This window comes from Podarcis erhardii (genome assembly GCF_964252035.2).
Source record: "Podarcis erhardii genome assembly, chromosome: W".
Classification (NCBI taxonomy): domain Eukaryota; kingdom Metazoa; phylum Chordata; class Lepidosauria; order Squamata; family Lacertidae; genus Podarcis; species Podarcis erhardii.
This window is the reverse complement of record NC_138506.1, coordinates 11155736-11173685: the sequence shown is the minus strand read 5'-3', so window position 1 is coordinate 11173685 and position 17950 is coordinate 11155736.

The window sequence follows — 17950 nt, the reverse complement described above, 5'->3', positions numbered from 1 at the left end:
TCATGTCGCGCTCTCTCTCTTCTATCACGGGCGTTTGGGTGGCCTCTCTCTCACGCTCCCCCCACTCACGTCCCTCTCGGTACGGCGACAGTAATGACCTGTGAAATACTGGGTGTAATTTCATGTGACTGGGCAGCCTGAGTTTGAATGCCACTGGGTTGACCTGCTGTATGACCTCAAAGGGTCCCAATCTTTTGGGCCTCAATTTCTTACTCCCGCCCTTGAACGGTAGCCCTTGGGTGGACAACCACACCCGGTCCCCCACCCTTATAGTTTCACCTTCCCTCCTATTTCTGTCTGCTTGCTTCTTATATTCTTCCTTGGCTTTCTCTAAGTTAAGTTGAAGCTGACGGTGGATCGCCTCCATCTCTTCAAAAAAATATTCCGCCGCCGGCACGCTCCACCTCTCCCCTCCCTCTCCTGGGAATGCCCGGGGGTGACACCCATAATTTGCCAGGAAGGGACTCATCCCTGTGGACACGTTCTCCGCGTTGTTGTAGGCAAATTCTGCTAGAGGTAACTTATCCACCCAATCATTTTCTCTGTCCTTTACATAACACCTCAGGTATTGTTGTAAAACCCCATTTGCCCTTTCCGCTTGCCCATTGGTGCCGGGCAGTTGAGAAATTGAGTTCTACGTGCAGTAAGCTCATAAGTTTCCTCCAGAACCTGGAAGTAAATTGTTTCCCTCTGTCGCTCAAAACCCTCAAGGGGGCGCCATGCAACTTAAAAATATGTTCTACAAACAACTTGGCGGTTTCCTCCGCTGTGACTGCATGTGAACAAGCTATAAAATGACACATCTTGGTTAATTGATCTACCACCACCATGACAGCTGTTTTGCCTTTGGATTTTGGAAGGTCCGTCATAAAATCTATGGATACTGCCTCCCATGGCCTTTCGGGCGTGGGTAAGGGTTGTAATAGCCCCGCTGGCGCCACCCTCTCTCCTTTCGCTCGCTGGCACCTGTCGCAACCCCTGACATATTCCCGTACGTCCTCCCTCACCTTGGGCCACCAAAACTCCCTGGTAACCAACCACATGGTTTTGTGCTGTCCAAAATGTCCCGCTGTGGGGCTGTCATGCAACTGCTTGAGTACTCTGCCCCTCAGTTCCCCATCGGGTATGTACAGTGCCCCTTTGTAATACAACGCCCCGTTCTTTTCTTCGAACCCCCCTGTGTTCTCCTCTGTCCTCCGGAGCTCTCTGAGTTTCTCTTGGGCGTATTCATCGTTCTCCGTACCCTCTATCAGTTCCCTCTGCCCCACCAATGCCGCCCCACACACCCAGCGGTCTTCAGGGATTACATGCCTTGCCTCAGGCGCTCCCTCCCCCTCTAAGTACTCAGGTTTCCTGGAAAGAGCGTCCGCCCTCACGTTCTCGGAGCCGGGCACGTAACAAATCTCAAAGTGGAATTTGGAGAACTCCTGGGCCCATCTCACTTGTCTCTGGTTCAGCACTCGGGCTGTTCTCCAGTATTCCAGATTTTTGTGGTCAGTTCGGACTTGAACCTTGTGCTGCGCCCCAATCAGCAAGTGCCGCCATTTCCGGAATGCTTCATGAATGGCGAGCAGTTCTCGGTCGTACACTGTGTAGTTCCTCTCAGATTTGTTCAACTTCCGCGAGAAGAATGCACACGGTCTCCATTCAGACGTATCTTTTCCCGGCTGAAGAAGAACGGCCCCCACCGCTCGGTCTGACGCGTCAGTCTCCACTCTCATTGGTTGTTGTAGATCCACGTGCAAAAGTTGCTCTTCCGACGCAAACGCCTGCTTTAAGCGTTCGAACGCCCTCTGCGCTTCTCCCGTCCAAACAAATTTCTTTTTGCTACTAAGACAATCCGTGATGGGCGCTGTTAAATGGGCAAAGTTTTTGATGAACTTCCTATAGAAGTTTCCGAAGCCCAGGAACCTTTGCACGTCCTTCTTGGTCTTTGGTGTTTTCCATTCCAGTACCGCTTGAACCTTGCTGGGATCCATGGCCAATCCCTTGTCAGACAACCGGTACCCCAGGAATTCCACCTCCTTGGTATGAAACTGACACTTCTCCAGTTTCACCCACAGCCGGTTTTCTCGCAGCTTGCTCAGTACCTCTCTTACATCTCGCACATGCTGCTCCTCATTGTCTGAGTACACCAGGACGTCATCTAAGAACGCTACGCAGTTCTTGTAGAGCAGTGGCCCCAGGACGTGATTCATGAATGATTGAAAGCAGGCGGAGCCCGCTTGTAATCCGAAAGGCATAACGAGGTACTCTAAGGCCCCCAAGGGGGTGAACATAGTGGTCTTCCACTCATCCCCCTTTCTCACACGTATCAAGTTATATGCCCCCCTAAGGTCCAGCTTGGTAAAAATTTTCCCTTTTCTCACCCGTGTTAGAATGTCATCAATTCTAGGCATGGGGAAAGTCACTGGTTCTGACACTGCATTTAGGGCCCTGAAATCACATACAAGCCTGGGCTTGCCCGTGTTTTTTTTGTCCACAAAGAACACTGGGCTGCCCCCCACCGCTCGTGACTCTCTGATGAAACCTCGCTTGAGATTCTTGTCAATTAACTCCCTTAACTCCTGCATCTCACTGTCTGACATTGCATACAGCTTGCCCACTGGCAATTGTGCTCCTGGGAGTAAGGTAATTTGACAATCAAAGGGTCTGTGCGGGGGCAGTTTATCTGCTTCTTTTTCGCTGAATACGTCAATCAAGTCAGCGTATTGTGGTGGCACCCTCCCCTTGTCCATCACTTCCATCCCTGCTAGAGTGGCCCTGGCGCCTGCCTGAGCCTCTCCCTCCTTGCAGTGTTCTAGGCAATGTGCTGATCCAAAGGAAACCACTCTCTGATGCCAGCCTACTAGCGGATCGTGTAGCGCCAGCCAGCTCATACCCAAGATAATAGGAGCTCCTCCCAAGGTGGCTACGTTAAACGCTATCAGTTCGCTGTGTCGTGCCACCCTCATTATCATTGGTACAGTCTGTTGGCTCACTTCTCCTCCCAACAGCTCCCTCCCATCAATCGTGGTAACCTGCAAAGGCTTACTCAATGGGATAGTCTGTATCTGGTGTTCAGCTGCAAACTCTTTGCTCATGAAATTACATGAGCTACCTGAATCCAATAGCGCTTTTATCTTCAGTGGGTGTCCGTTTGCCAGTTCCAGCAACACCTCTATCACAAGCGCTGGTCTTGGAGGTTCCGGCGTGGGCACATTCATTACTCCCTGGCCTGGCTGCTGTGCCCTGATGTTGGCAACCAGGCGTTGGCTTTTACTTGCTCCGTGATTTCTTCTTCCTCCTTCCCCCCAACAGTTCCTGCCATCCCTTGCCATTCCTTCCTTTGCGGACAGACTCTGGCAAAGTGACCTGGCTGTTGGCAGAGATAGCATCTCTTGCCGCTCTTTCCCTCCTTCTTCCGCCCTTCACTGGTGTTTGAAACTGTGCGCGCGCGCGCTGTTCCAAGTTCCATCGGCTCTGCTGGCGGGAAAGGCTGCTCCGGAATCTCTGGAATGCGGAAGTCCTTCCAACGTTCCCCCTTTCCTTCCCGCTTTTCCATAGCTCTAGCTTCCTGGCGTGCCCCTATGGACAGCGCTGATTTAGTCAGCTGATCCATAGACTCCGCCCTAGGCGCCCGGGAAAGTTCATCTTTCACTGCCGGAGAGAGACCTTCTTCAAACAGCATTTGAATAGGTTCACTAGCAAGGTCCCACCCAAGTCTATGAATCAGCATGGTGAACTCAGTCCAGTACTCACGTACAGATCGGCTCCCCTGTTTACACGCCATTAACTGCCTGCGCACCACTCCCTGCTCGATCTCGCTGGAAAACATCAAGTCCATGGCGCGGAAAAACTTCATTGTGTCCTTTAAGATTTCATTATTGGCTGCCATCAGGGGCCGAATCCAGTCCCTCGCCCCTCCCTCTAGATGGCCAATCACGTACGCCACTCTAGAGTTCTCGTCGGGGAAGTCATCAAACAGTAGATTGAGAGCATATTGCATCTCTGTCCTAAAGGCTTGATAGTTCCGGGGATCCCCCCCAAATTTCTGCACCAGTCCAGGCACCCGTCTGGCAAGTGGGGTGGTCTTCCCCTTATCTGCATCTTGAGCCCTCCTCTCCTCGAGCCTTGCCGTTTGCAGCGCCAGCTGGACCTCCAACCCCCTGTACCTTTGTTCCAGGCTTGGACCTGCTCCAGCTCCAGCTCCTGCTCCTCCGGTTCCGGCTGGTTCGCTCATGATGCCTTCTGCTTGCACAAGCTGCTTTCAAAGACTGTCAGATTGCTGTGATGGGATAATGAGCTGCTTGTGCGTAAAAGCTTGATCCCTCTGGGGTTTGGCTGGTCATCCAAACCGATGCACTAACGGAGCCCCCAAAGCATGACTCCGTCAGTCGCTGGTAGAATCTGACAGTGGGCGTCTACGGAATTTACGCCAACATAAAAGCTGTTTGACGGACATGCGCCTTCGTGACTCTCTGCGTGACAGTTTCCGGCGAAGGGTGGGAGTTCCCAACGGGGGTCCCGTTACCTCTCCACTACTCTCACTGGAAGCATCCCAGAGCCTCCCCTCCGCTGTGACTCCTGCACTCCCCCTGCTGGTTCCCTCTTCTGCTGCAGATTCTCTCCTATTCTCCTGGAGCCTGTCCACCACCTGTCTCTCCGATGGCAGTTCCCTGACACAAAGGATAGAGGGGGCTTCGCCCTGCTGGACTTAAGACTTTACTATGAAGCAGCAGCTTTTTGCTGGCTGAAACAATGGCTACTTCTTGCGAATACAGATATCTTGGATCTGGAAGGCTACGATAACAACTTTGGTTGGCATGCATACTTATGGTATGACAAGGTAAAGGTTCATAGAAACTTTAAAAACCATATTGTCAGGAAAGCACTGTATAATGTATGGAACCGATATAAAGATTTGTTAGAGAGTAAAACCCCCAGGTGGTTGTCACCAATGGAAGCTAAGGCGGTAAAAAGACTGAACATGGATTCAGACTGGCCAAAATATTGTGAAATTATAGAATATGATGGTGAAAAGTTGAAACTACAGAGTTTTGAGAAATTAAAACCTAAAGTCCGAGACTGGTTACACTATTACCAGATTAATGAGACCTTTAAGCAGGACAGGAAACTAGGATTCCAGAAGGAGAGGTCAAAGTTAGAAACAGAATTGTTAGAACCCAATACTAAGAATTTGTCTAGAATGTATAATTTGCTGCTAAAATGGAACACACAGGATGAAACGGTTAAATCAGCTATGATTAAGTGGGCACAAGATATTGGTCATGATATTATGTTTGCTGACTGGGAGCAGTTATGGACCACAGGTATTAAATTTACGGCATGTAGTGCCTTAAAAGAGAATATAATGAAAATGATCTATAGGTGGTACATGACCCCAGTCAAGCTTGCAAAGATATATCATTTGCCCAATAACAACTGCTGGAAGTGTAATGAATGCGAAGGAACTTTTTATCATCTTTGGTGGACCTGCCCGAAGATTAAGGCCTACTGGGAAATGATCTATAATGAAATTAAGAAAATCCTTAAGTGGACATTTGCAAAGAAACCGGAGGCTTTTCTCTTGGGCATGGTAGGCCAAATGGTTCCAAAGAAAGATAGAACATTTTTTATGTACGCAACAACAGCAGCAAGAATTCTTTTGGCAAAGTATTGGAAGACTAAAGAACTACCTACTCTGGAAGAATGGCAGACCAAGGTGACTGAATTTATGGGACTGGCAGAGATGACCGGCAGAATTCGTGACCAGAGGAGAGAGACAGTGGAAGAGGACTGGAAAAAATTTAAAATCTATCTTAAAAATTGTTGTAAAATTTCGGAATGTTAAGTTGTCAAGGGTTACAGATAGGTAGCCGTGTTGGTCTGCCATGGTCAAAACAAAATAAAAAAATTCCTTCCAGTAGCACCTTAAAGACCAACTGAGTTAGTTCTAGGTATGAGCTTTCGTGTGCATGCACACTTCTTCAGATACACTGAAACAGAAGTCACCGGACCTTTCTATATAGTGAGAAGGTGGGGAGGGGTATTACTCTCCTGGACAATGACAGTTCTCTTTCTCAAGCTCTGGGAGGAAGACCTTTCATTGCCTCCAGACAGCCCCCCAATCTTAAACAACTCCTAACCCACAATAATACTATAACCAGACTTAACACGGACACTGGCACCAGAGCCTGCAATAAACCCAGATGCCAACTTTGCTGCCACATACACCCGGACAACACCATTACTGGCCCCAACAACATCACACATACCATCTCGGGACTATTTAATTGCTCATCGTCTAACATTGTGTATGCCATAAAATGCCAACAGTGTCCTTCAGCTCTCTATATTGGACAAACAGGCCAGACCTTACGCCAAAGAATAAATGGACATAAATCCGACATCAGGAACCACAAGACAGAAAAACCAGTAGGAGAACACTTCAATCTCCCAGGACATTCTATACAAGATCTCAAAGTAGCTGTTCTATTACAAAGGAATTTCAGAAATAGACTGGAAAGAGAAGCTGCTGAATTGCAACTTATCACCAAACTTAAAACTATGGAGAGACCTGGTTTGAATAAAGACATTGGATTCTTATCTCATTATACATGACAAAGCCATTTTTCACCTTCTCACCCCTTGCTTTTTCCTGTTAGACCTATTGCAGTCGTTAAGAGTCGTCAACAGGCTCATCGCAGCTATCTGCCAATCACCCATTCCCAGCACCCTTCTGAGTAATACCCCTCCCCACCTTCTCACTATATAGAAAGGTCCGGTGACTTCTGTTTCAGTGTATCTGAAGAAGTGTGCATGCACACGAAAGCTCATACCTAGAACTAACTCAGTTGGTCTTTAAGGTGCTACTGGAAGGAATTTTTTTATTTTGTTTTGAAGTTGTCAAGGGATTTGATCTAAAGAATTACAGCTGAAAAAATTTAAGCTTAAGAAAATTTTAAAGAGAATTAAATATAAAAATGGATGAAGGATTGCTAAAAAATTTTAAAACAAGGATGCAGTGAAGGGGAGGTATGGGGAAGTCGTGTTATGTTTGTTTGTTTTTTGTTTATGTTGTAAAATTAATAAAAATTATTTTTTAAAAAAAAAAAAACGATATTTGGCTGGGGGACATCATAGCAGGGATTAGGAATTGGTTACAGGTTTGAAGGTATTGGCGGCGAGCCTTGCTCGAGTGGCGGTTAGGCATTGGCAGGGGTAAATTGTTATGCAAATGAATGGGGGGGAAGGAAGCGCCATCACCTTCCCCAATGGAAAGGGTAGTCCGTTAGAGGACTCCGGGGGGCGTTGCCTTGTCCGAAGCCTAGGGAGGTCAGGGCCCCCGGCACGCCCCCGAGCGGTGACACCCGTGGGATCCTAGTTGGCGTACTTCAACAGGACTCCCACGGCTTGTGGACAACCCTTCCCGGTTTCCATGCCGGGTAGTCGATAGGAGCCAATGCCTAAGGCCAATACCTTCCAATTCTGTAATCAATAAAGTTGTGGCCTTTTTATGCCCATTAACCTTACATAATGTGTCCAGTGTCTTCATTTCTCTTGGGGGAGGGGACTTGCCACGCAAATATAGTTTCAGATCATGATCTGCAGATTCTTTGTGTTGAATCAGGAATGTTTCCAGTTTGTCATCTGCAGATTACATTCCTTCTCCTATTTGTCTTATCTGTGAAAGAAGTGTGGTAGTTTGCTCATAATTCACTGACAGCTCATGTCCAGTTTAGGGGAACTGGCCTCACAGCAGAGTTCACACACACACAGCAGCTTTCAGCATGTAGGAAACCAAAGCACGAAAAAGAGCAATAAATGCACAGGACATTCCAGACATCAAGTAGAATGATTTTCGACTTGCAAATTACACCTTAATGGTTGCAAATCAGTACAAAGACTAATTACATTCTCCAGGTCCCTGGTGAAGTAGTCCTTAGAGAGAATATTTCACTTGCAGTCCTGAAATAGTCCACAATCCATATCAAGAGAAAGTGTGAGAGTCACAGTCCACAGACTCTCCTCTTAAATTCAAACTCACTTCTTCCCGTTCTCATGGAAACTGCATGTCCAGTGACTTTATTTCTTCAGCCTTGCAGCTGGTGAGCAACTCCCTAGAACTCTCCTCATGTAGACGATGAACATAGATGAGTGGGTTTCAACCAGTGTGCTGTGGCACCCTAGGGTGCCTTGAATGATGGTCAGGGGTGCCGCAAGCAACACTGGCCTCTGTCCCTCTTTCCTTCCCTCCCTCCCTCCTCTGATGCCCTGTCACGTCTCTGCTTCCTAAAGGCTTGCACAGCTGTTTGTTGCAGCGGCCCTGGCTACAAGCTCCCAGCTGAATGGTGCCTCTGGGGCTGGCCAGGGGGTGCTGGTTGCCAGGAGCTGAGATGGCCTTGGAGTAAGCAAGCAAGTGGGTGAGGGAGCCCAGCCAGCCAGTCCACCAGCCCCTGCTGTTGGGAATGTATGGACAAGTGGGAGGCCAGGCAAGTACTGTAGGCAGGCACTGCGCTGGCCTTTCTTGTGCTTGCTGTGTGCAAGGCTTGCCTGAGACCCGAGTGCCCGGTACTGAAGAGGAGCCTTTCCACCATGCAGGCACGGCAGCGCCTGCTGCAGCCACTGCTGCCTCCCAAGGTAAGGTGCTGGCCTCACATTCACCTTTGGCCAGTCTCTGTTGCGCCACTAAACCTGAGGGCATCCTCTTCCCAGGCCTCTGTGAGGCGCTGTGAGGAGGCACCTCTCTTTGGGGCAGGGGGGGTGTTGAATAGTTTGTTAAAATGTTAGGGTTCATTATTGTTTCACAGGGTGTGTACCACTTTAAAAGCCAGGGTGCATATCCTGACCTAGTTTGGCTCTGTGGGTTAAACCACAGAGCCTAGGACTTGCCAACCAGAAGGTCAGCAGTTCGAAACCCTGCGACGGGGTGAGCTCCCGTCGCTCGGTCCCTGCTCCTGCCAACCTAGCAGTTTGAAAGCACATCAAAGTGCAAGTAGGTAAATAGGTACTGCTCCTGCGGGAAGGTAAATGGCGTTTCCGTGCGCTGCTCTGGTTTGCCAGAAGCGGCTTGGTCATGCTAGCCACATGACCCGGAAGCTGTACGCCGGCTCCCTCGGCCAATAAAGCAAGATGAGCACCGCAACCCCAGAGTCAGCCACAACTGGATCTAATGTTCAGGGGTCTCTTTAGCTTTTAGCAGTGTAGCAGGTGCTGATAAGTCATTGTAATTAGCTGTGTCAGCAATTGTGAATGATATATAATGTGCAGTATGTACCTTACTCTGCCCTGGTGGGTGGGTGACGATTATAGGCACTATGTAAGATGTATGTTTGGGAAGTTGTTATTAAGCCTTGCAAAGATATCTTTGCATCTCTTCAGTGTTTCCATCTGTGTGGTCCACTCTGTATGCACTCTGCAACATGTTTCAATGTCCAATAGGGGGTGCATCTCAGAGACCAGGAGCGACAGCAGTGACAGCCCGGAGGACTCCCAAAGAAAGAGGAGAGGAGGCTGAGGGAACACTTCACAAGGGAGGGTGTTCGAAAAAGGGTGAGAGGCTGCCAGCTCTGTAGGCAAGGGGTGACATAACTGGGCTCCTGAGCACCACAGGGGTGTCGCAGAAAGAATGTAGTTGGTTAAGGTGTAGCCTTATTGGAGTTCACCGATTGGGTCTGCGTTGCTCCGGGACAGGAGGAAGCAAGTCAAATGACGCCGAGGTTGATTCAAAGAAAGAGTTTATTCTGCTCTCCGGATAGCAGAAGGCACTTGCGTGATCAAGTCCACAGCAAGTCCAAAGAAATGAGAAGTTTCATGCAGTATATATATCCTCCAGACACCCTCTCCCCCTTCCCCAGCCACGTCAGCTTGTACACGCAGGTTGACATCACAGATGTTCCTGCTCTGGCACTCTTAACCATAAAAGGGATTTCCTTCCTGCATTCCTGACCATAAAAGGATATTCCTGTTCCTACTCCTATCTTGGAGCCAGAAGTCACCATCTCCAAGAACACGCTCTGACACTGTTCCCAGATTGGGTCTGTGCGTCAGGGTTGTGGTAAGATAAGACCTAGAGTGTCATCTCTGTTCCACTTTAGAGTGGACAAGGTCAGCCTTATCGTCACAGACTGATAAAGGAGAGAGCGTTGTTTATGCAGCTGTTATGCACTTTGCTCAACAGCTCAAGTTAAAGCATTTTTAGAAATGCTAAGAAGAAAGGGGGGGGTTGAGTCAGTTTTAAACTGACTGCACAGAAGAAACCCCATTCCTTCAAAGGGAACCGTGGACTCAAAAAGGTTGAAAACCTCTGACAGATAAGTTTTCTGAGAATGAATGACCTAGTTCTACAGCAACCCCCAACATCCCCTCTCATTCTTATCAGAAACATATACACAAAGGACATACACAGAGTGCTTACATAGCATGGCTATCAAACCCTATTTTTTTAAAGACTTTTTTGTGTTTCAAGAATGTAAGGGGTTTTGTCATAATATCAGCAACATTAAATTTGTTAATTTTAGCCAATCTCGCCGGTGTTAAATACCACCTATTGTGCATTTTCAGGAAGTTTTCTGTTATTAAATCACATGTAAAATTAATATTTTTTGTCCACAGTTTTATCCACTCTTTATATTCAATTACATAACCTAAGTCCCGCTCCCATCTTATTATGGCCTTTCCCTTTTCCTCTTTTTCTATTTGAGCATTCTGTAACAGCTTGTACATTTTGGAGAGAGTCTTTTGGTTGTTCTGTAAAACCTCCTTCTCTAAGGTTGATGCTTTATTTTTATTATTTTTTAAAAAATATTAGGAATTCAAACAAAACTTATTATCTTAAAACATATCATCCTTAATTGCCCCCCATTTTTCTCCCTCCCCCTCCGTCCCATCACGCCCCTGCCCCCCCTGACTTCCCTCGGTTCCAATCTCTGGTTTCTCAATAAATGCTGTTCTCTGCGTTTTGCAAAATTGTATAAATCCTTAATTTATCGAACTGGTTATAAAAAGTTTGAGTGTTTATTCAAAACCTGCCAAGGAGTCCAACTCACTTTGTTGCATCTTTAAATACTTTGTAAAAGGATCCCATTCATCTTTGAAGGCACAGTGATCCTTGTCCCATAGTTTATGTGTCAGTTTTGCCAATTCTGCATAGTCCATCAGTTTCTCTTGCCATGATTCTTTAGTGGGGGTTTCCTCAGTCTTCCATCCTTGTGCTATTAAGACTCTCGCAGCCGTTGTCGCATACATGAAGATATTTTTCAACTTCTTTAGCAAGTCTTTTCCTACAATCCCTAACAGAAATGCTTCAGGTTTGTAAGCAAATGTTAAATGGAACATTTTCTTCAATTCATTGTATATCATTTCCCAATTTTTAAAAATTTCCTTACAATCCCACCACATATGTTAACATGTCCCCTCTTTTTCTTTACACTTCCAACACATATTTGAGCTAGTTTTATAACTGCACTGGTGTCATATACCATCTATACATCATCTTCATATAATTTTCTTTCAACAAAGAGCAATCTGTAAATTTTAAATCAATTTTCCATAACCCTTTCCAATCTTCCATCATAATGTTATGACCTATATCTTGTGCCCGTTTGATCATAACTGATTTTACCTCTTCATCTTTCATCTCCCATTCTAGCAGTATACTGCATGCAGCCTTCAATAGTTTCTGTGCTGGTCCCAGGGGTTAATCAAGAGGCAAGGTCCAAGTCCAGTCTGTGGTCGATGAAGCAATATGAAGGCAGTCCGTAAAAGTCGAAGCTGGGTGCAGGGCAGGGTTCAGGCAGGAACTGACAACCACCAACATTGCTCTCACAACTTGGGGCTGGGGCCAGCTGGCTTTTACACGTCCTGAGGCATAGGGCGGCCCTGATCCTCAGGTGACTCGCCTTTCCTGGCCTGGAGGCGGGCACTCCTCCTGCGGGAACTTAGTTTGCTCTGCCTCTCTGCCTCTCTGCCCTGAGCCTCTGCAGCTCAGGAGAGGCTGCAGGGTTACCGGACCCAGAGGCAACCCCAGCTTCCTCTGACGGGGCTGAGAGTGGAGCACCTGCAGGCAATGGGTCCTCCATCGCCTCAGGAGTCAGAGCAGACTCAGCTGGTGCCTGCACCTGAGGATCCAGCACAGGTGAGGACCCTTCAGGCTCATGCCCCAACCCCGGCTCAGCTGGTTCTGGAGGCGGGGGTTCCTGTCGAGGCTGGGATTCCTCAGGTTCAGCATCTGAATCCGAATCCCAGGCCATCACACCATCCCGCCTCCCAGGCCGCCCCCAACCAAGGGTCCGGACCAGGCTTGCTGGGGTACGCCTCATGGAAATACCAGAGGCAGGCAGGCGCGTGGACGTTGGCCGCTGGTTCCCATGAACAATCCTCGGGCCCATACCCCTTCCAGTCGATGCGGTATTGGAGCTTCCCCCTGCGGTATTGTGAGTCGAGAATGCACTCCACCTCGTACTCGGGCTCCCCTCGAACCAAAACTGGCTGCGGTTGTGCTCAGTTCGGGTGGAACTCGTCGGGTGGGGCAACCGGCCTCAGTAAGGACCGGTGGAATACTGGGTGAACCTTCAGGGTTGAGGGCAACAGACATCCCAATCTCGAAAGGGGTAAAACAAGGGTGTATTCTTGCCCCCTTTCTATTTAATTTATTTTTATCAGACTTGCCAGATTACCTTCAAAAAATAGAATCACATGCCCCTAAACTTAATCAGAAACCAGTTCCTCTCTTACTATATGCAGACGATGCTGTCCTACTATCCTTAACGAGCTTGGGTCTGAAACGTCTTATATCTTCACTGATCCTCTATTGCGAATGTAACAAACTCTCTATAAACTATGAGAAGACAAAAATTTTGGTCTTCTCGAATGGTTGGAAATTAGAGAAATGGAAAATAAGAGGGCAAGAAATCCAACAAGTGAAAATCTATAGGTATCTGGGAATCTTATTCCAGAGCAATTTAGGGTGGGCAACCCATCGCACAAATGCCATAAAACAGGCAAAGTGCATCTCATCAGCAGTTGCCCGTTTTCATTATCAGAAAGGTAATCAATTTATTCCTGCGGCAAATCAGATATTTCAAACAAAAGTGCAATCCCAGATATTTTATGGAATCCCGCTATGGGTCCAAGCATATAACAATGATTTAAAAAAGATTCACTCTAGCTTTCTGAGACGTATTCTTGGACTCCCAGCTACGATCAAATATGAAACAATGTGTGCAGAAATAGGCATACACACAATGGAATATTGGGCATGGTCCACCTCAATAAAGTATTGGTTACGCTGCCACTTTCGCTGCCCTCCATCAAGTCTGCTCGCTGATTTGCTCAAAGACTCCTATAAATCAAGATGGTATCAGCACCTCGAAAAAAAGATTGAATCTTTAGGCATCGAGCTGGAGCCCCTGTACAATTCTAATGAGCAATATATTTCCCATAATATCCTAACTAGACTAAAGGATGTCGAGAGACAAAATACTATGGCAGCTGTAAACAAAATTTGCTCCCCCATATTCTATGAATTAAATATCTTAGATAGCAGAGCCAATTACGTCACTAAACTAATAATCCCAGCCCAACGTAGGGCTTTTATGCTGGCCCGTTTGAATGTTTTTCCCTCAGCATTTGTCAGGGGAAGATATCAAAACATTCCTAGAAACAAGAGACTCTGCAGATGCTCTATGAATGTCCCGGACACTGTAGAGCATATTCTCCTTCATTGCCCATTGTACAGTACGCTCCGTCAACGCGTGCTGTCCCCTCTTTTGGGTGGTCTGGAACCGCAGCAAGGTGAATGTGTGGGATTCTACCTATCCGACGTTGACCAAAGGGTAACGGCGGGGGTAGCCGAGTTTTTGGTAGCAGTCCTCCAAGGAGCAGGTTAACAAGGAAAACCACTGACTCTATATGTATATATATATATGCATTTAGCAAACTGCTGCCTTTTTATATATATTTTAAGGCTTTTATATGTTATTTTCTCTTTTAAGGTTTTATTTCCATAATGCCTAATAAAGGTGGACGTTGGCCGCTGGTTCCCATGAACAATCCTCGGGCCCATACCCCTTCCAGTCGATGCGGTATTGGAGCTTCCCCCTGCGGTATTGTGAGTCGAGAATGCACTCCACCTCGTACTCGGGCTCCCCTCGAACCAAAACTGGCTGCGGTTGTGCTCAGTTCGGGTGGAACTCGTCGGGTGGGGCAACCGGCCTCAGTAAGGACCGGTGGAATACTGGGTGAACCTTCAGGGTTGAGGGCAACTGGAGATGGAATGCCACAGGAGAGACCTGGTCCACAATAGGAAACGTGACGGTGAAGCGGGCATCCAGCTTCCGCGAAGGCCGAGAGGGGTGAAGGTGGCGAGTGGAGAGCCATACCAGGTCGCAGACGCGGAGTTCCAGTCCCACCTGGCGGTGGCGGTCGGCTTGGGCCTTGTATGCCTCCTTGGCCTGGCGCAGTTGCTCCATCAATAGTTGTTGCTGAGACTAAAGCTCCTGGAGCCAATCCGCCATTGCGGGTGTGATGGCCTGGGAGTCTGATTCAGAGGCTGAACAAGAGGAATCCCAGCCTGCACAGGAGTCCCTGCCTCCAGGGCCGGCTAAGCCGGGGCAGGGCCTTGAATCTGAAGCGCCTGCACCTGTGCCGGATCCTCAGGAGCAGACACCAGATGAATCCACTCTGGCTCTGGAGGTCCTTGAGGACCCATTGCCTACAGGTGCGCCTCTCCCAGCCCTGTCAGGGGAAGGTGAGCCTCCCCCTGGGTCCAGTAACCCTCCAGCCTCTCCTGAGCTGCAGAGGCTCAGGGCAGAGAGGCGGAGGGAACTGGGTTCTCTCAGGAGGCGTGCTCGCCTTAAGGCCAGGAGAGGCGGGTCACCTGTGGGCCGGGACCGCCCCTGGCCTCAGAGAAGATAAAGGCCAGTCAGCCCGGTCCCAGGTTGCAGGAGCAACGTCGTTGGAAACCTGTTTCTGCCAGCACCCAGACCTGTTCTTCCTGAGTTCCTGACCACGCCCGGCTTCCTGCTTTGGACCCCGCTTCGCCCTTGGTGGACAGTCTCCAGACCCTCGACCCAGGACCGGACTCTGACCACGCCTCTCGGTACCCCCCCCCGGGTCCAGCACAGCGGGGACTGCGGATGCCAGCAGCACATCTGGGAACAAACGCGGATGGTAACCATAATTGGCCTGGAACGGGGTCTGCTGGGTGGAGGCGTTCACCGCATTGTTGTAAGCGAACTCCGCCAATGCTAAGTGGTCGACCCAGTCGTCCTGCTGGAAGCTGCAGTAACACCGGAGGTACTGCTCCAGCACTGCGTTCGCCCGTTCCGTCTGGCCATCGGTCTGTGGGTGGTGGGCCAAAGATAGACAGACCTCTGTCCCGAGGGCCTGGTTCAAAACTTGCCAGAAGCGGGATGTGATCCGGACGCCCCGGTTGGAAACCACTTGCTCGGGAAGGCCATGCAGGCGGAAGACGTGCTGAAGGTATAGCTGGGCAGTTTCCTTAGCCGTGGGTACGGATGGGCAGGGGGCACAGTGCACCATCTTAGTGAAATGGTCTGAGAAAACCAGAAGACAAGTACAGTGATGAGATGGGGGTAAGTCCACCACAAAGTCCAGCAAGATCATGTGCCAGGGACGTGGTGGGACTGGCAATGGCTCATGTAGGCCGGGGGGGTCGCCCGGTAGGGCCCTTGGCCCGCCGGCAGACGTCACAACCGGCAATGTAGCGTGCCACGTCAGCCTTCAGGCGAGGCCACCAAAACTCCCGGCTTACCAGATGGGTGGTCCGATACCGCCCGAAGTGCCCCGCTGCTGGGGCATCGTGGGACATCCGGAGAACCTCAGCCCACAGTGGTCCTGGCAGGATGTACAGACGACCGTGATGCATCAGTAGGACCTGGTGAAAGCCCAGCCCTGGATATTGAGGGCATGACCCATCGGACAGTTCCCAGAGCCGTTCTCGAGCCCAAGCATCGACCTGTTGCTGTTCCCGCACCAGAGCCCACAGTGGATCAGTCTCCTGAATGGCCAGGAACCCGGCCGGTGGTAAGATCGTTGTTGGTACTGCTTGCTGTACTGTGTCTGTGACCTCCTCAGGTTTCTGGGACAATGGCATCCGCCTTTCGGTTTTGGGAGCTAGGGATGTAGCGGATCCAGAACTGGAACCGGGAGAAAAACAGCGCCCACCAGATCTGCCTTTGGTTCAACTTGCGGGTGGTCTGAAGGTACTCCAGGTTCCAGTGGTTGGTTCTCACTTCCACCGGGTGTCGTGCCCCCTCAAGATGATGGCGCCAGACCTCAAAGGCCACCTTGATGGCCAGTAGTTCCCGCTCCCACACGGTATAGTTACGCGCTGCCGGAAGGAGCTGGCGGGAATAGTAGGTGCAGGGTAACAGTGGCGCATCAGGTCCGTGCTGCTGGGACAAGACGGCACGAGAGCCGTGCTGGAAGCGTCGGTCTCCACCATGAAGGGTTGAGAGGGATCAGGATGCTGCAAAATCGGCACCCTTTGGAAACAGGCTTTCAACCCCTGAAAAGCCACCTCTGCCTCCTTAGCCCAGGAGAACGGCATCTTGGGGCGCAACAGTCGGGTCAACGGGGTGGTGCGATGAGCATAGTCCACAATGAAGGACCCAGTAATAGTTGGCGAATCCCAGGAACTGCTGTAGCTCCTTGCGTTTCTGGGGTGCCAGCCACTCCCGAACTGCAGCCACCTTCCCGGGATCCATCTGCACCAGCAACTCCGTGATAAGAGATGGAATGGTAATCTTGTTCAGGGCCCGGTAATCATGGCAGGGGCGAAGCTCCCCACACTTCTTCTTAATGAAGAGTACTGGAGCAGCGGTGGGCGAGGTAGAGGGCCGAAGGAACCCGTGCTCCAGGTTTGTGCGAAGGAAGTCCTGCAAAGCTTCGCGCTCTGGCTCCGTAAGTGAGTATAGGCGACTCACAGGCAGGGGCGCCCCGGGCTGGAGGTCTATGCCTCAGTCGAAAGACCAATGAATCATAGAAGAGAATCATAGAATCATAGAGTTGGAAGAGACCACAAGGGCCATCGAGTCCAACCCCCTGCCAAGCAGGAAACACCATCAGAGCACTCCTGACATATGGTTGTCAAGCTTCTGCTTAAGGACCTCCAAAGAAGGAGACTCCACCACACTCCTTGGCAGCAAATTCCACTGTCGAACAGCTCTTACTGTCAGGAAGTTCTTCCTAATGTTTAGGTGGAATCTTCTTTCTTGTAGTTTGGATCCATTGCTCCGTGTCCGCTTCTCTGGAGCAGCAGAAAACAACCTTTCTCCCTCCTCTATGTGACATCCTTTTATATATTTGAACATGGCTATCATATCACGCCTTAACCTCCTCTTCTCCAGGCTAAACATGCCCAGCTCCCTTAGCCGTTCCTCATAAGGCATCGTTTCCAGGCCTTTGACCCTGCCCCCTCAACAGAAACCCTGCCCCCTCTGACCTTTGCACAGGGAGAGCAGCTAATCAGCCACAAAGAAACACACACACACACACACACACACACGAAAACCCTTTTTGCTCCTTCTTCAGCTGCTGCCCTGCTGGTCTGCCTCCTGTTCCTTGAAAATGTCTTGGTAGTCCTGGTAAACAGCGGGGAGCGTTGACACAACCTCCCCGTGGGGGTGGCCGCTAGCATCTCGGACCGAACATGGGGACACGGGTCTGGGAAGCGCACAGTCCGATTGACCAGAGTCAATCTGAACATTGTGAGATTCCAGCCAGTCCATCCCGAGCACCAGGGGAAGCCGGGGCATGGTAGCAATGTCCAAGGTTCACACCTCCCGGTGTTGCTGGTGACACAGGACCAAGGGCTGGGTCTCCTGAGTAACGGCACCCAAGTGCCGTTGCCAAGCGTCAATTGCCTCCACCTGTACCGGTTCTGGCTTGTCCTGGAATGGCACCTGATGATGGGCGGCAAAGGCAGAGTCCATATAGGAGCGGG